Source organism: Gracilinanus agilis, chromosome 4 (assembly GCF_016433145.1).
Source record: "Gracilinanus agilis isolate LMUSP501 chromosome 4, AgileGrace, whole genome shotgun sequence".
In the NCBI taxonomy this organism is placed as follows: Eukaryota; Metazoa; Chordata; class Mammalia; order Didelphimorphia; family Didelphidae; genus Gracilinanus; species Gracilinanus agilis.
In genome coordinates, this window is record NC_058133.1 from 92698505 (window position 1) to 92714248 (window position 15744).

Genomic DNA, 15744 nt, shown 5'->3' on the forward strand with positions numbered 1-15744 from the left:
TGCAGGGTTATGCAGCTTGGTAAGTTTTGAGGTGAATGCAGGGACTCCTGTCTTGGCCTGGTTCTCCATCAACTGATCCACCTAGTTGCTCCCTTTGTTTGGGATTTCAAAGGATTTTACAGTACAAGTTGAAGTACTTTATACTTAGGAAGAAAAATGTGGCTTCTAAAGTTTGGTATAATATTTGGTAATTGATTAATTGTAATATTATCTTATCCATATATCGCTGTTCACAGATTCAATGGTCTTTCAAAAGAGGGGTGAATATATCTATCTAAGTCCAGCACCCCCCTTTAATAACTCAAAATAACACTAACTACTTCTTTTAGGGCCAGTTCTGGGGAATGTTGCCACCAAGTTGGCCAAAAGAAAATGATCCCCCTCCAAAAAAATCCCCAAGATATCATGTATTGTTTTATTAAAAAAAAGATTATTATTGTGTCAAAGAAAAGAGTATGTGCACCCATTAAATTACAAATGCTTGAAGTATTGAAATAAAGATCAATGGATATATGAAATTCAAAGAATGATGGGAAGCCAAATAAATGATACTGGAAGATAGAATTGCTAGATTGCTCTCATTGATCTTTGAATGATTGTAGAGAATAAGAGAGGCACTGTAGGATTGGAAAAGGGCAAACAATGTCCTAATTTTCATAAGAGAGAAAAGAATAGAATCTCAAAAGTGTCAGACAGTGAGAATGACTTTGAATTCTGGCAAAATTCTAGACATCATTATTAAAGGCAGTGTTAGTGAACATTTGAAAATGGAAGAAATGATCACAAAGAGCCAGCATGGCTTCACCAGAATATATCATTGTAGACTAACCTTATTTAAAATTTCTAGAGCAGAGGAATTAAAGCACTTGAAAAAATCTCTCATGCTATTCTGGAAAATATGAAGGCATGTAAGCTATATGGCCATATAATTTGGGGTATTTGGGAACAGATTTAGATGCAAATAATTGTCACTAATTACTCCACATCAACTTAGAAGTATGCCTGTAGTGGAGTATACTAGAGATCTGGTTTTTTGTCATTGACTCCTTAAATTTTTTAAAAAAATTAATGACTTGAACAAAGACATAGTTAAATACTTATTAAATTTTCAAATTTCAGAAAGTTAGGAGATATAATAAATACACTGGTTGACAGATACAAAGATTTTTAGCAGGTTAGATTATTGAACTATATCTAAATACATGAATAATTTGATAGGAATAAATACAAAATGTTTATCATGCATTCAAGACATCTTTAAAACTAAAACTGTATTGAGTGTGGCTAGACAAAATCATGCAAAAATGATTTGGAGATTTTAGTGGACATTATTCTCTGTGTAAGTCACGTTAATAATAAAGTTAATGTGGACTTCCATGAATGCAAGAAAACTTATAAGACCTTGGACACTACTAAAAGCACTGGGAAAACAGAGAACCATTTAGCTACGATATGTAAAGAACAGACTATAAGAGGGAAATCAGCAAGAAAGCAAGAAGGAGTGAAAAGATTTCATTTATAAAAATTCATATTTCTTCATGGCAAATAAATAATTTTAGTGGTGACAGAGGTGATACAGATGACTTTCACTTGGACAGAGAGAAGAGACAGTGCATGGGAATAGGAGGAATAAAAGACTCCTTGGGACATAAGAACAAAAGAAGATGAGAATCTTTCATTTTCTTTGAGAAGGTGAAAGAGTAAATAGAACATAGAGGAGGAAATGATACTAAGTAAAGGATATAGAGTCAGGACTCATAGGTAGAAATGGAATTCTTCAAAATCACAAAGAAATCATTGTACAGAGGAGGGAAAGAGATGAGACAGAACTCTTATAATAAACTCTTTTCTGAACTTTGTCCATTTTGTGAAAACAGCTTCTAAAAACTAGGATCGTGTTTCTTGATACTCACTTTTATTAGAGAGGAGAGAAATTGTCAGAACTTTGGAAAGGCATAATTTCACAGAAAAGGCAAGAGGGATCATATGGTTAGGATGGATTCTGTGACTGCCTGTGGCTGGAGGAGAGGGTAAGGGAGGAATGTAATGGGAATGAGGCAACCTCTCTGTGGTAGTAGGTCTTTCAGCTTTGCTCATTTCTACTTCTGAGATGGCTTGGGCTGGGGAAGAAAGCAAGAGAAGGAATATACAATATAAAATTTCAAATAATAAAGTTTAGTATTATTAAACATTTTTAATGAACCTCTAAGGGGTACAATTGAGAGAGTATTAAACCTCTTGTCAAGAAGAAAGACACTTACTAGCTGTAAGACCCTGGTCAAGTCATTTGACCTCTATTTGTTTCAGTTTCCCTATCTGTAAAATGCAGATAATAATATCTAACTTGCAAGGTTGTTTTGAGGAGCAAAAGAAATAATCCTTTTAAAGCATGTAGCACAGAGCCTAGCACATAGTAAGAGCTAAATAAATGTTAGCTATTATTATTATTGTTAAAAGGCATTTGCAAGAACACAATCAGTGAACATAAAAAGTGGTAAAATACATTACAAGCTAGAGATAAAAGCCTGATTTTCAAGATATAAAAAGTATTACTACAAATACATAACTCTAATACATGCATGATTAAATGATGTAGGTAAAGTTTATATGAGAACCAGAAATTCCCTATATACCTTTGAAACATATTCCAAATCAAATTAAAGTAATTTAAGGTTTTAACTTCACATCTTGGGAATTGACAACGATAACAAAACTGGTGACAAAAGACAAAGAATAGAAAATTACTGTAATAAACAAGGATCAAATGAAATAATATGTGAAGCACTTTTCAAACTCTAAATAAATATTTAAATGCTTTATGTTATTATAATTATTATTTTGGTGATGAAATGATAAATTAAAAAAACACTAATACAAAGTTGCTGAAATTTTGAATGGCTCCAATAAGTCTAGATATTAATTTGGAATTATGGGTAAAAAGTAAGTATTCTGTTCATACTCTTGGACCCAAGGATTCCCCTCTTGGGTACATATCACAAAGATATAAGAATCAGAAATAAAGGCCCAATATATACATATACCTATATATATTTACATGTAATATACATATAGATATGTATACATATACACATAAGCCTTCACACTGATATGTGTATACACACATACATATACATAAAGATAAACAAGTTATTTTGTGTGGGGTAGAAGAAGCCACAAAAAAGTAAGTGCCCCTTAATGGTGGAAATGTTTAAAATAACAAACAAATAAACCTTTGCTGTATATGAGCATAATGGAATTTTATTGAGTGGGAACATTATGAATAATTCAGAGAAAAATGGGACTATATGAATCAATGCATAGTAAAATAAAAATCAAAACAATATACACTGGGGCAGCTGGGTAGCTCAGTGGAGTGAGAGTCAGGCCTAGAGACCGGAGGTCCTAGGTTCAAACCCGGCCTCAGCCACTTCCCAGCTGTGTGACCCTGGGCAAGTCACTTGACCCCCATTACCCACCCTTACCAATCTTCCACCTATGAGACAATACACCGAAGTACAAGGGCTAAAAAAAAAAGCAAAACAATATACACTATAAGGATATAAATGAGAAAAAGGCTAAAAAAAGAAGCCAAACTGAGTAAGTGAAAAAGCAATGATGATCCTGAAAAATGTAATGCAACCTTTCTCCTTTCTTTTAGGAGAAAAGAAGGCAATTCTCAGAGAGAATATTGTATAAATTGTTAGACACAGTCAAATTCTTGGGTAATTGGCTACAATTCCCCTCATTGTTTCAAGGAATGGTTCAGTTTGGTGGTATCAGGGGTTTAGAGATTAGAAACATAAAATTAGAAGTCAGAAAGAAATATGTGTAATAATTGTCAAGTACTCAATTATGGTGATGGAAAACAAAATGAAACAAAAAATTCTTCAGTTTCTATGAATTTATCTATAGGATGTTACCAAACTCGGTGAAATTTTAGACTTTTGTAGCTTAAAACTTCACTAAAAGGGGCAGCTGGGTGGCCCAGTGGATTGAGAGCCAGGGCTACAGATGGGAGGTCCTGGGTTAAAATCTGGCTTCAGACCCTTTCTAGCTGTGTGATCTTGGGCAAGTCACTTAACCCCCATTGCTTAGCCCTTACGTCTCTTCTGCCTTGGAACCAATATACGGCATTGATTCTAAGATGGAAGGTATGGGTTTAAAAAAACAAACAAACAAACAACAAAGTTCACTAAAGCTTTTTAAACTCCTTGTATTTACTGGTGCAAAGATTTCAAGTTTCTCAGAATATACCTATTTTTAGTAATAATTTCATCAGACCTAAAATGATTTAAATATTTATACATACAAAGCAAATTATATAGAGTGAACTTAGTGGCAGGCACACCAGAAGACTCCCAAGCCAGTGGTTTTTCCATAATGCTATGTTTCTTCAAGGTCATCTAACTTGTTCATGACAAAGCTACGCCAAGATCTGAGGTATTTTGACTTTTGATGTAAGACTCCTCTCCAATCCATCATTTTGTTGTTCAATGAGTTCATTCATGTCTGACACTTAGTTCCCCCTCCAATCCATCAGGTAAAGATCTTAATCTTCTTGCCTCCTGATCTTTAAGAATAAAATAGATAATTACCCAAAAGGAGGTAGCTAGATTATATGGTCTTTAGAATTTCTCAGTCTATATGCTCATTTTTTTTGCCTTGGCAGAATTATTGGAATATTGGTGTGGTAAAAGATTTGTGTATTTAAAAATTTTAGAACCTTATTGGGGTGGGGGAGTTTTATTTCTTGGCTATCCTTTGATTTGGGCATAAAATCATTGAGTGTGCAATGATTTGAAGCCATTCTTATGTAAGCAAAAATTCCACACACAGTGGGGAGTTTAATTATTTTTTTGTCTTCTCCATTAATTTATTCATTAATAGGAGACATTTTACTAAGGATCCTGATTGAAAACCTGCCTATTTTCCTGGCTGGAATCCTTTTAGTGAAGTGTATATGTGGAATATCTTAGGGAAAAACAGGACCAACAAGACTGTCATTTTAACAAATACTTGATAAGGTAAGTGATTAAATGAACTTTTAATAGTGGACAATTTGTTCTATTATATAATAGATCAATGATTTAAAAATTGAAGAAAATGGAAATAATGTGGTATCATGTTTCTATTTCTGTAATACTACTTGGTACAAAAGGCCAAAATAATGAGATATTGTAAAAAATGTTAAGGTCTTAAATGTTTTTAATTTAATAGCAACATATTTATATAGCATTAATATTACACATTTATTTCATAAGTATTAATACAGTTGATTTCATTACCTGTCAAATAGTCAGTGTAAGTTTTATTATTCCCATTATATAAATAGAAAATTAATATCAGCAGATTCAACTGACTCTTGCACACAGGTGCAGGGTAAATAACATATCTGAGATTATATCTAGGCCTTCTGACTTCTAGGGCAAGACCCTTATAACAACTTTGACTTTCAAAAAAATACATATGCTTATAGATTTGTTTGTTTATGGATTATCTCCACTAATAATATTCTATTTTATTTGCAAAATCCAAAAAAGACAGTGTGAATTTGTTGTTGTTATCATTCTTATTATTGACACCACTATAATCATTATTATTATCATAATGATGATAACTATCATCATTCTACATCTGCAATGTGTTCCTTCCTCAACTCTAGTGTTTTTATTAAATGTTTTTATTGATATTTTGTTTTTACATCACCTAAATTTTTCCCTATCTCTCTCCCTTTCAGAGAGTATAATCCTATTTAACAAAGACTATTCAGTTCATGTAACATAGTCTTGTAAGAAATTCCAGGAACACCAGACTTAACAATAAGTACAGGTCAGCAATGAATGCAAGGGACATTAAGCTAATTTTCTCTCATTTTTCAGACCATGCTGGTTAGTGGTTTATTGATCTTGTTATTCTTTTAAAGCATTCTATTCTTTGTTTTGTTCATCAATCCAATCAGGTACATTTTCAGTTTTATCTATTTTCCTTCTAATTTTCAAAATTTGCTCTTTTGTGCTTATTTTGTTTGACACTGATTTTCTAGGTATTTTATTGAATTATGAATTTTCATTTTTCATTATCTTAAAATATATTTTACAGTGTATACACTTCTCCTGAAGGTCTGTTTTAGCTGCATCTCATAAATATTAATATAATGTTTCTTTGTTATAGTTCTCTCCAATATAATTATTATTTTCTGTGATTTTTTTCTTTAGGCAATTCATCTTTTATGATTTCATTTTATTGACTTTATTTAAGTCTTATACCTTATTATTTATTTTGTGTTATAGCCAACACAACATGTTTATATTCCTTTTAAATTTTTATTTTTATGCCTTGGTACATGATTAATTTTTGTAAAAGTTTAATATAATACTGAGAAATATATTCATTTTTTAATATTTATATTAAGAAATCTCCACTAGTTTTTCAGTTAGAATTTTACATCAATTCAATTGCATATATTCCTTCTTTCTCTTTCTCTCAGTTTTTTTTTTTACCCTTGTACTTCGGTGTATTGTCTCATAGGTGGAAGATTGGTAAGGGTGGGCAATGGGGGTCAAGTGACTTGCCCAGGGTCACACAGCTGGGAAGTGGCTGAGGCCGGGTTTGAACCTAGTACCTCCTGTCTCTAGGCCCGACTCTCAATCCACTGAGTTACCCAGTTGCCCTCTTTCTCTCAGTTTTGAAGTTCTGAATGAGTACAGTGTCAGTACAAATATATCTTGCAATTATGCCTGCATTTACTTAAGAAATCTGGATGATTGATTTGATACTTAAATATAGTACAAATATATATATATATATATACATATATATAATTGTACATATATATATATATTATCTATGATTTTTTAAAATGTAATGTGGCTTCCTTATTTATGTTTCTTGAGATTATGTAATTTTATTATTTCCTTATCTTAAATTTGTTATTGTTGTGACTGTCTTTTTTGTAATCACTTTAAGTATTGCAAGTTTTATTCCAGCATTTTGTTTTATGTCTGCATCTATATCTTTAGTTTTCCACCTTCCTTCTACTGTATGTAGTAAGTTGTTGGATTCTACTTATTCATTTTTATATTCCCAGGAAGAATGAGGATTTATTTGAAGATTAGAAGCACACATACATATATTTTTAAAATTTAAATATTTTATTATTTTTAGAAAAATTTTCCATGGTTACATGACTCCTGTTTTTAATTTCCCCTTTACCCACCTTTTAGCTCCCCCTCAATTCCAACACACATTTCCACTGGTTTTAACTTGTGTGATCAGTCAAGACATTTACATATTATTGATAGTTGCATTGGTGTGGTCATTTAGTGTCACATCCCCAACCATGTCCACATCAAACGCATAGTTCTTTAAGAAATTTTAGAGATGATTTGGCCCAACCTTCTAATTTGTCTCCTTATTACAAAACTTTTAGCATCCTAATTCCATTATTAATACTATCTGATTTAGTTATTGACCTTTTGTGCATGACAAAAATTAATAAATCTTTGCTCAGCAACAAAACTAGGAGGGTCAGTTCCTCCATTTCAGTGAATAAGTGTAACATTTTCCTGGGAATAAGGAAGATATTGGCATCTGCAAGATTTAAGAGAGTGATATAAATTGTATTTCTAAATAACCCCAATTTATAATCTCCAGATCACTTTGAAAGAAATGAAAATATAAGAAAAGATCAAATTAAGGTTAAAGATATGAATAAAAATTAAACATCTGCTTGAAAAGTAACTTACATACACACCCAATTAATCAGGATATAACTAGTGGATACAAAAGCCCCAAAGAGACACTATTAGAAGATATATAGTTACTGTGATAGAAATTGCAGCAATATTTCTGAATATACCATTCTGGTTTTGAGACAAATCATCTATAAGTCTGTTAATATGACACAAACTTGGGCACCAGTAACATGTAGTCTCTTGGTACCACATTTCAACAGATGTGTTTTTCCTAAGTCTCATAATGTAATTTTTAAAGGAACTTTGAATTTAGTCTTTGAGAAATCTGTGTACAGATTTTACTTCTAGTCCAGTTCTCATCCCTGCCTTTTCAACTATCAATAGATGGTTTTTTTTTCTGTCCTCTGCTTCCCACGTACTTTTAATCTTAAAGGATTTTGGGAAACAATTCTCCCTTTTCTGTACCCATATTTCTGTCTATGGCACATTTTCTTAGGTCTCATATAAACATGATTTTATTGTTGTTATAACGAAACCTAGTTGTAATCACTATCACTATTATAATCAGTGAGTGTCAGGATAATAAATAGTATTCAAGACATGGGGTCAGAAGGACATTGGAGTCAAGAAAACCATATAGCTGCTCTAAACCCCATTTTCCCTAAATAGAGCTAATTTTAGTTAGCTAATTTAGCTAATGTTAGTACTTGCCTCCCAGAGATAAAATAAATTATATATGTATGCCTTTGCAATGATTAAACTGATATATAAATTATCATTCTGATTATAGCATTACCATTATCACCTAACTATTAGAATGCTACAACCTAGTGACTACATGGAATTGTACCAGTTTCTATAAGGTTTACAGTTAAAAAAACAAATCAGCAAATAATTTATAAAATTTATTATTTTCCCTTAAATTAACAGCTACAAAGTTTATTTATTAAGTTAGTTTTTTTACTTTAAGTATTATTAATATCTTTCTTTTTGAAGCTTTCTTTTTGGTGTTTAATTGGGGGTTTAATTCATTGTTTTTCTATTTTTAGTCACATACCCAATGCACTGATTTGTTTTTTTTTTCTCTTTCATTGAGAAAAAAATATTTTTTGAAAATTTTATTTTATCTACACCTCCAATTACAGGTAAATTCAATTTTCAAAATTTTAAAAATAATTTTGAGTTTCAAATTCTCTCCTTCCCATTCCCTCCCCCACTGAGATGGTACACAACTCATAAGGATTTTACATGTAAAGTCATATAAAACATTTTTCTATCAACTCAAACCAAAAAAATTAAGACAGTGAAAATAGTTTAATTTGTTCTGGATTGAGACCTCATTAGTTCTTTCTCTGAAAGCGGATGAAATTTTTGCCTCCACAAAGAGGATGGCTATAAATATTTTTCAATATATTCTTTAAAGTATACTTCCCTTACAAATATATCACAATGGAAAGAGGTCTTTGTAATTGGAGGATCCAGGTTTATATCCAAGTTCTATCATTTATTAACTCTGGGACAATGGGCAAGTCATCCTCTATCGGCTTGTTTACTCATTTGTTATATGAGGTCAGTGGACTAGATGATTTCTATGGTCCCTTACAGCTTTTAGTTGATTTTACATTGAGTAATTATTTTTATTATATTACTGTGTCCTACCCAGGAGCAATTAACATTTTTCAATTGTTTAGATCTAGTTTTAATTGTGTGAAAAGTGTTTTGTAGTTGTGTTCATATAATTCCTGTGTTTGTCTTGGCAAATAGATTCCTAAATTTTTTATATTGTTTAGGTGGAGTTTCTCTTTCTAACTCCCACTGCTAAGTATTTTTGAAAATATATAGAAGTGTTTATTTGGGTTTATCTACTATTCTGCAACTTTGCTAAAGTTGTTAATTATGTCCATTAGCTTTTTAGTTATTTTTATGGGATTCTTTAATTATACTATCATATCATCTGCAAAGAGTGATAATTTAGTTTCCTTGTTGCCCATTTTAATGCCTTCAATTTTTTTTCTTTTCTGATTGCTATTGCTAGTGTTTCTAGTACAATATTAAATAATAGAGGTGATAATGGGCATCCTTGCTTCACTCCTGATCTTATTGGGAAGGCTTCTCATTTGTTCCCATTGCAGATGATAATTGCTGATGCTTTTAAATATATACTCATTATTTTGAGGAAGGGTTCTTCTATTCCTATACTTTCTAGTGTTTTCAATAGGAATGGGTGTTGTATTTTGTCAAAGCCTTTTTCTACATTCTATTGAGATGATCATATGATTTCTGTTAGTTTGATTATTTCCAATTCTACTTTTCAAAGATTTGTTTTTTCCAAATGAAATTTTTTACCTTTTTTTTTCCTTATTGCTAATTCTGCCTTTTAGGATGTTCTTTTCTTCAGTGAATTCTTGCATAACTTTTTTTTTCCTTTTGGTTAGTTCTGCTGTTTAAGGAATTCTTATTCTTAAATTACACTATGCTCCCCAAATTGTTTTATTTCATTTTGGAAGCATTAATTTCTTCAGTATTTTTTGTGCCTCCTTTACCAAGCTGTGACTCTTTTTTCATTATTTCTTATGTTACTCTCATTTCTAAATGCTTTCATTCTCATATTTGTTGCCTTGGCTTTGTTTATACAAAAAATTTTTAATTTAATATAGTAAAAATTATTAATTTTACATTTTATACTGCATATTCCCCTCCATTCTGTTTTAACCTGTTGCTCTTGCTCTTTTTCCTTTCACTATTCTCAAAAATGTTTATTTCAAACCACTGGCTCCCCTAAATCAATCTTCCTTCTGTTAACTCCCCTGACCTTTTATTGTTCCCCTCCTATTTCCTTTTCAGGTAACTTAGATTTCTATATCCAATTGAGTATGGATATTATTCCCTTTCTGAGCCATTTCTGATGAGAGTAAGATTTAAGTGCTGCCCATCATCACCCTCTTCTTCCTCTCAGGTTTAATAGCTTTGTCAGACCGCTTCAGGTGAGATAGTTTACTCCACTCTACCCTATCTCTTTCTTCTCCCAGTAAAATCCTCTTTTTTACCCCTTTATTTTCTTAAAATTTCATTTCATCATAGATAAATCTTCCCACACCCTGAATGTATACTTCTAACTGCCTTAATAATGGTAAAATTCTCAAGAATTATGTTTTATTTTCTCATATAGCAATGCAAACAGTTTGACATCATTGTGTCATTTAAGTTCTCTCTTTCATGTTTATATTTTTATGTTTCTCTTGAGTCTTTTTTTAAATTGATCAATCATTTATTTATTTATTAGTTAATTAATTAATTAATTTAGAAAAATGTTTTCCATGGTTCCATGATTCATGTTCTTGCTCTCTCTACCCCCCAGCCCACACCCCTCCATAGCCAAATTGCATTTCTACTGGTTTCTTCATGTGTCATTGATGAAGACCTATTTCCATATTATTGATAATTGTTCTAGGATGGTCATTAAGAGTCTACATCCCAAGTCATGTCCACATCAACCCATGTATTTAAGCAGTGGTCTTACTTCTGTGTTTCCACTCCTGCAGTTCTTCCTTTGAATATGAGTAGTGTTCTTTTTCATAAATACCTCAGAGTTGTCTTGGGTCATTGCATTGCTGTAGTACAGAAGTACATTATATTCAATTTTACCAGTGTATCAGTCTCTGTGTACAATGTTCTCCTGGTTCTGCTCCTTTTATTATGCATCAATTCCTGGAGGTCATTCCAGTTCACATTGAATTCCTCCATTTTATTATTCCTTTGAGCACAATATTTATTCCTTCACAAACATATACCACAATTTGATCAGCCATTCCCCAATTAAAGGGCAGAGCCTCATTTTCCAGTTTTTTTTGCCACCAAAAAGAGCACAGCTATAAATATTTTTGTAGTAGTCTTTTTTCCTATAATCTCTTTGGGGAAAAAAACCCAGCAATGCTATGGCTGGATCAAAGGGCAGGCACTCTTTTAGCACTCTTTGGGCATAGTTCCAAAATGCCATGCAGAATGGTTGGATCAATTCACAACTCCACCAGCACTGCATCAATGTCCCAATTTTGCCACATCCCTTCCAACATTCATTACTCTCCCCTGCTGTCATTTTAGGCAGTCTGCTGAGTGTGAGCTGATATCTCAGAGTTGTTCTGATTTGCATTTCTCTAATTATTAGAGATTTAGAACACTTTCTCATGTGCTTATTGATAGTTTTGATTTCTTTATCTGAAAACTGCCTATTCATGTCCCTTGCCCATTTATTGATTAGGGAATGGCTTGATTTTTTTGTACAATTGATTTAACTCCTTATATATTTGAGTAATTAGACCTTTGTCAGAGTTTTTTGTTATAACATTTTTTCCCAGTTTGTTATTTCCCTTCTGGTTAAAGTTGCATTGTTTTTGTTTGTACAAATACTTTTTAATTCAATGTAAACAAAATTATTTATTTTACATTTTGTAATTTTTTCTAACTCTTGCTTGATTTTAAAATTTTTCCTTTCCCAGAGATCTGAGAAGTATACTATTCTGTGTTCACCTAATTTTCTTATAGTTTTCTTCTTTATATTCAAGTCATTCACCCATTCTGAATTTATCTTGGTGTAGGGTGTGAGATGTTGATCTAAACCTAATCTCTCCCATATTGTTTTCCATTTTTCCCAGCAGTTTTTGTCAAATAGTGAATTTTTGTCCCCAAATTTGGGTTCTTTGGGTTTATCATAGACTGTCTTGCTGATGTCATTTGCCCCAAGTATATTCTATTGATCCTCCCTTCTGTCTTTTAGCCAGTACCATATTGTTTTGATGACCACTGCTTTATTGTATAGTTTAGTATCTGGTACTGCTAGGCCTCCTTCCTTCATGTTATTTTTTCATTATTTCTTTTGATATTCTTGATCTTTTGTTCTTCCAAATGAACTTTGTTATAGTTTTTTCTAATTCTGTAAAAAGTTTTTTGGTAGTTTGATAGGTATGGCACTAAATAAGTAAATTAATCTAGGTAGAATGGTCATTTTTATTATGTTAGCTCATCCTATCCATGAGCAATCAATGTTTTTTCAATTGTGTAGATCTAGTTTAATTGTTTTGAGAGTGTTTTGTAATTGCTTTCGCCTAATTCCTGTGTTTGTTTTGGTAGATATATTCCTAAGTATTTATGTTTTCTAGGGTGATTTTAAATGGTGTTTCTCTTTCTACCTCTTGCTGTTGTGATGTGTTGGAAATATAAAGAAATGCTGATGATTTATGTGCATTTATTTTATATCCTGCAACTTTGCTAAAGTTGTAGATTATTTCTACTAGCTTTTTAGTTGATTCTCTAGGATTTTTTAAAAGAACCCCTACCTTCCATCTTGGAGTCAATATTGTGTATTTGCTCCAAGGCAGAAGAGTGGTAATGGCTAGGCAATGGGGGTTAAGTGATTTGCCCAGGGTAACACAGCTAGGAAATGTCTGAGGCCAGATTTGAACCAAGGACCTCCCTTCTCTAGGCCTGACTCTCAGGCCATTGAGCCAAACAGATGACTCCTTCTAGGATTTTTTTAAGTATACCATCATATCATCTGCAAAGAGTGATAGCTTAGTCTCCTCATTGCCTATTTTAATACCTTCAATTTATTTTTATTTTCTAATTGCTACTGCTAGTGTTTCTAGTACAATGTTAAATAATAGAGGTGATAATGGGCATCCTTGTTTCACACTTGATCTTATTGGGAAGGCTTCTAATTTATCCCCATTGCATATGATGCTTGTTGATGGTTTTAAATATATACTGTTTATTATTTTTAGAAAAGGTCCTTCTATTTCTCTACTTTCTAGTGGTTTCAGTAGGAATGGGTATAGCATTTTGTCAAAGGCTTTTTCAGCATCTATTGAAATAATCATGTGATTTTTGTTTTTAGCTTGTTGATATAGTCAATTATGTGGATGGTTTTCCTAATGTTGAACCATCCTTACATTCCTGGTATAAATCCCACCTGATCATGTTGGAACATGCTCATGATCACTTGCTGGAGTCTTTTAGCTAGTATTCTATTTAAGATTTTTGCATCTATGTTCATTTTGGAGATTGATCTGTAGTTTCTTTTATCTGTTTTTGTTCTGCCTGGCTTTGGAATCAGTACCGTATTTGTGTCATAAAAGGAATTTGGTAGGATTCCTCCTTTGCTTATTATGTCAATTAATTTGTATAGTATTGAGATTAGTTGTTCTTTGAAGGTTTGATTGAATTCACTTGTGAGTCTATCAGGCCCTGGAAATTTTTTCTTAGGGAGTTCTTTGATGGCTTGTTCAATTTCTTTTTATGATATGGGATTTTTGAAGTATTCTATTTCTTCTGCTGTTAATCTAGGCAATTTATATTTTTTTAAATATTCATCCATATCACCTAGATTGCTATATATATTGCCATTTAATTGGGCAAAATAGTTTTGAATCATTGCCTTAATTTTCTCTTCATTAGAGGTGAAGTCTCCCTTTTTCATCTTTGATACTCTTAATTTGGTTTTCTTCTTTCCTTTTTTTAAATAGATTTACCAGTACTTTGTCCATTTTATCTGTTTTTTCAAAATACCAGGATCTAGACTTATTTATTAATTTAATAGTCCTTTTACTTAAATTTTATTAATTTCTCCTTTGATTTTTGTATTTCTAATTTATTTTTCATCTGGGGATTTTTAATTTGCTTGCTCTCTAGTTTTTTTTAAGTTGTGTGCCCAATTCATTAACCTCTACCCTCCCTAATTTGTTAATATATCCACTCAGTGACATAAATTTTCCCCTTAGAACTGCTTTGGCTTCATCCCATATGTTTTGGTAAGAAGTCTCATCATTGTCATTCTCTTCAATGAAATTATTGTTTCCATGATTTGTTCTTTCACTAACTTATTTTGGAGAATCATATTGTTTAATTTCCAATTAGTTTTTGGTTTGCCTCTCCATATATTCTAATAACTATTTTTATTGCATTATGATCTGATAAGGTTACATTTATTATTTCTGCTTTTTTGCATTTGTTTGTGATGTTTCTATGACCTATTACATGTTCAATCTTTGTGAATCCTTGATGTGCTGCTGAAAATAAGGTGTGTTCATTTTTGTCCCTATTGATTTTTTTCCATATATCTATTAACTCTAATTTTTCTAGGACTCCATTCACCTCTCTTATCTCTTTCTTATTATTTTTTGATTTGATTTATTTAGATCTGATAGGGGAAGTTTGAGGTCACCCACTAGTATAATTTTGCTATCTATTTCATCCTTTAGCTCCAATAGCTTCGCCTTTAGAAATCTGGATGATATACCATTTGGTACATACATATTGAGTACTTATATTTCTTCATTGTTTATACTGCCTTTAATTATGATGTAATTACCTTCCCTATCTCTTTCAATCAAATCTATTTTTTACTCTTGAGTCTTTATTTGACCATTGAATTTTCTCTTCAAGTTTGGTTATTTCATTATGAATGCTTGGAAATTACCCTTTTTTCCACTTAAAGAATATACTCAATTTTGCTAGTAAGGAGATTCCTAGTTGAAACCTGGTTCCTTTGTCTTCCAGATTATCATGTTCCAAACCCTCTCATCCTTTAGGGTAAAAGCTGCTAAGACTTGCATAATTCTGACTATGGCTGCATCACATTTGAATTGTTTCCTTCTAACTGCTTACAGCCCCTGATTGTGTTCTTTTGGGATCCACTTCAGAAAGTTATTGGTGGATTCTTGTAATTTATATTTTACCCTCTAGTTCAAGAACAGCAGGGCAGTTTTCTTTGATAAATTTTTGTAATATGATTTCTAGATGATTTTTTTTATTATTATGGGTTCAGGCAATCGATAATTCTTAAGTAATCTCTTCCAGATGTATTTAATAGGTCAGGTGTTCTTGCAATGAGATATTTCATATTTTCTTCTACTTTTCATTTCTTTGAATTTGTTTTAATGTTTTTTGATATTTCATAAAGTCATTAGCCTCCACTTGCCCAATTCTAATTTTTAAGAAATTATCTTATTCAATGAGTTTTTGAACCTCTTTTCCCACTTTACCTATTCTTCCCTTC